Raw genomic sequence first — 4,470 nt, 5'->3', positions numbered from 1 at the left:
TGGCCTCGATCCCGGGGCGTGCTGAGCTGGCATTGAGACTGGGCGTGGTGGTGTGCACCTGTAATCCTAGCACTTGGGAGGCTGAAAACAGGAGAATCTTTGGGAGTCAAATCTGTGTAGTGAGATCCTGTACTAACTACAGAAAAAAAATAAAGATTCATAGGAACAATGATAGAATTATGAGGACTTAATATTAAACTAATACAGAGTTCTAGGAAGCAGGAAGACAGAAAATAAAGGAAAGGAACTAAAAAGACATGCATGGGCAGCTTCAGGAAGACGGAGTTAAGGTCTCAGATCAAAAGGACTGAGGGAGCACTCACTACGGATGTGGAAAAACACAGAAAAATATTACAGTATTATAAAATTTCAGTCCTGCTGAGATGAAAAAGAATTTCTGAGAGAGGAAATTGGTCACCCACAAATGAATGATAATCAGACTCCTCTTAGACTTCTTAATCATGGAGCTCGGCCCCTGAGAAGAATGCTGTGATGTCTTCAAAGTAGTCCAGAATGGGGTAGTTGCTGTCACAGTCAAGGCCATCTACGATGACTTCTCGCACGACCACTTCTGGGAAGCGCTCACGTGTGTATCACAGGGAAAAGGCAGCAGCAAACAAGCAAGCCAAGAGAAAACAGACACGTGGAATAGGAGAAAGAGAGACTTTGGCCCTTGAGAAACATGACACAGTGATTTATAATCAACAGAGAATCAGGAAAATGGGTTAGAATAGTGAATTATTTCAGGAGGAGAAAAAAACATCAGGCTAGGTGGCATACAATAGATTAATGATAATAATGATGATAATGATAATAATAGGAAGAAGGGGCCTTCTGTGCCAGCCCTGTCCCTGGGGCACACTCAGATGGCAATTGAGACTGGGCATGGTGGCACAAGCTTATAATCCCAGCACTTGGGAAGCTGAAAACAAGAGAATCACTGAGTCTGATCTAGTAGTGAGATCCTGAACACCCTGTTGATCCTTCCCTAAAACACAAAAGAAATAAAATAATAATAAGAAGAAGAACAAGAAGGAGAAGGAGGAAGAGGAGGTGGGGGAGGAGGAGAAGGAAGAGGAGAAAAACAACACTGCAAAAACTATAAGAGGGTAAAACATAATAATCTATTACAGAAAAATATGAATTATTATCACTAGGTAGAAAAGAATGCTATCAAAGTATATCACAAAAACATTTAGGCTGCTATAAACTGTGTGTGTGTGTGTGTGTGTGTGTGTGTGTGTGTGGTACCGGGGATTGAACTCAGGACCTTGTGCTTGCCAGGCAGCCACTTATTCTACTGAGCTATCTCCCTGGCCTAAGGTTGCAATAAACTTTTTAAAAATCTCTTTCTGCTTTTCAGTTTTATAAGCTAAGCTGTAGCCAAGATAAGAATAATAACTTCTGATCACAGAAGGAAGTAAACTACAACTAACTTGTATGACGTGTAAGAAAATAGGCAGAAGAGGCCAGGGGGGAGGTTGGGAAGGAGCAGGGCAAAGCCTGTGGGGCATCACGGCACACACGTCCTACGCAACAGACCTGCGGGACCGTGTCTGCTGCTATGGTGTGAAGGCAGAAGTGTGAGACTGGGATGCTCAACCGAAGGAATGTGAGCCGGCAGCCAGAAGCCGGAGTCCTCCTCTCCGTAGGAAAGGAGAGGAGGGCACACTGGTGTTGTGCGAGGCCTGTTCTTGCCCTGAGCATTCCATGAACACAAAGCGTGGCCTCTGCATTGCAGGAACTAGGCGGAGTTGCCGTCCAAGGTTATTTTTTTTTTTCTTTTTTCAGCTCAGGCTGTCTTGGGGGGTGGGGGGTCTGGTAAGGCGTGGGGAGCTGGAGACCCAACCGCAGTCCCCTGTGACTGACTGGGTTTGTCTCAGCAGGCGCTTAAACAACTGAGCTAACCTGCAAGCTCTCTGTCCATGTATAAAAGGAGCAGAAGGGGTGTGGAGGAGAGGAGGAGAGAAAAATGAGCCCTGGCCTGAAACTCGGTTTTCATTGTAAATCTGATTCTATTATTTAGCTTTCAGTGCCCTCCCTTTGTGTGAAAGAAAATGATTTTGTAATAATTTGAAATGTATATAAAATTGGCAGATACTATAGAGACTGCTCCTAAGCCTCATCCGGTTTTCCCATGGCCAGTTTTTGAAATATGCAAGGTGATCTGTCCAAACTAAGAAACTGACGTAGGTCTATTATTAACAGAAAGCGAGGCATTCTGTGGAATACCTTAGAATTCCAGCACTGTCCTCTGCATGTTCCAGGGCAAATCCAGCGTGCAGCTCTGCAGCAGTCGAGACTTCTCCCCAGCGCTTTCAGGGACGTGGCCGTTTCTCCTTTGGTTGCTGTGCATGACCTTGGTCACCTTGAAGAGTGCTGTGGGTCCTGCTGACATGCTGCGATCTGGACATGCCTGAAGGATTTCTCCCCAACAGCTTGCGATTGTGGATTTGGAAAGGCCACCTTGGGGGTGCAATGCCCACCCCTCCACAAGGTCATGAGTCACTGAGGATGGTGGCCGAGAGCCTAGAGGGACAGCTGGAGGGAAGGATGGTGGCCTGCTGATGCAGGATGAGCTTGTCACACTGGGGCTGTTGCTGTGAACTCAGCTGTTCTCGCCCTCAGGGGTGCTCAGGTCCTGTCATCAGTGGACGCCTCTGAGGTTGGCTGTGATTCTCTTCCGGGGAGCGCTGTTCCTTATCTTGAGTGTCCTTTCCTGCTCCAGTGCAGACCCCTCAGCCTGCTGGCACAGATCCTTCACCCCTCTGCTGCAGGCTTTCTAGCATCTACCACCGACCTTTGGGCCTTCCCATTGCAGATCCTTGATATAGACCTGGGAGAGAAACTGTCACGGGCTCTAGGCCTCCACTTGAGAGAGTGCCGTGAGCTCGAGGTCTTCAGCTGGACTCACGCAGGACGTTGCTGAGGGGTGCAGGCCTCAGCTGGATTCTTTGTCTCTAGTGTGCGGACAAGGCTCTCATACTCTTCAGACTTGACTTTTTGGGTGAACATTATAAAATAATCCTATAAATTGTGTCATGTATTAATTCCATTCTCTTATAAATCCTGATTGCAACATGGCAAAATATTTTTATTCATGTAATCATTTATTTTACACCACATGAACAGTGCATTTATTTAGATATTTATTTATTTATTCGGACAGAACAGGACATGGAAATCAGGCCCTTGCGCTTGCCAGGCAAACACTTATTCTACTGAGCTATCTCCCCGGCCCCCAAAATTACACATTTTGGAGGCCCATTTCTTCAAGCCCTTTTGATGTGTCCCTATCATTTGTGTTTTTGAAGACAACCTCCCTCTGTGCATTTCCAGGATTCTCCATACTTTAATTTTTTTCTGCCCTGTCCTGAAATTAGCCCCTTACCAAGAAGCCCTGGTTGCTCTCGTGGGTGTTACTGCTTGGAAACAAGGGCTGAGTAGCGGGTGTGCTTGCTGCACCTTTGGGGCCGTCGCGTTTAGACTCCTCGCTGGCTAGAGATTGGCATTCTGTGTCTGTGTCCTAAGCTATCTATGCACACTATTTCAGGATTCTCCAAAGACATAGACCTGATAAGGTGTGTACACTTGTGGAAAGAGCTTCATTTAGGGCACTGGCTCAGGCACTCATGAAGGCCTGGCAGCCCATCCTCTACTGGCTGGATCAGAAGTCACTGAGTGGAGGTCAGAATGACACACAGGTTAGACTCTTCATTCTTGTGGGCCTTCCGTGGCTGTGCGAGACCCTCTCACAGCATGAGGGCCAAGTATTGTGCTCAGCACGCACTGGCTCAAGTCCACTGATTTCAATCTGACCCAAAACTTCTCCACAGATATATCTACGATGTAACTTAATTCCATTGAGACCTACGCTGAGTGACACACAAAATAAACCATCCCAATGTCTATCTGTAACTATTTCTGGATTCATCTTTCTGTCTTTATATATGAAGGCATCCATACACTCACACTGCTGCCTAATAAACATATGCAACTCTATGTCTTGGAGTTAAATATTTTCTGATACTCTACACCTCAAAAACTTTCATTGCCATGCAGGTGAGGATGTTAACATCATGTTTAATCAGAAAAGTTTGACACTATTGAAGTGGGGAATGGAATAATTATTGATTCTTACTACATATCAGATATCTTACATATTTTATTTGGCTTAAGTTTCACAATTTGGAGAGAAAAATATTGCCAGTAGCATCTTGCAAGCCAGGAGTCGGGAGCCTGGGGGTATGGCCTTTCTCTGCTCTGACAGAATCGTGCCATTTGATGAGAGGCACGAGACACAGGAAATAAGATGCTGAGCTGCACAGAACAAGGGCCAAAATTAATTCCATGTCTGTGGCTGCTCTCCTAAAGTACCACAAACTGGATGACTCCAAATGAAGGGAGCATAACATCGCTAGCCATTTGTGAAATGCAAATTAAAACTACATTGAGATATCATCTCACCCC

Source organism: Octodon degus, unplaced genomic scaffold (genome assembly GCF_000260255.1).
Source record: "Octodon degus isolate 3935 unplaced genomic scaffold, OctDeg1.0 scaffold00108, whole genome shotgun sequence".
NCBI lineage: Eukaryota > Metazoa > Chordata > Mammalia > Rodentia > Octodontidae > Octodon > Octodon degus.
Note: the sequence above shows the minus strand (reverse complement) of the source record.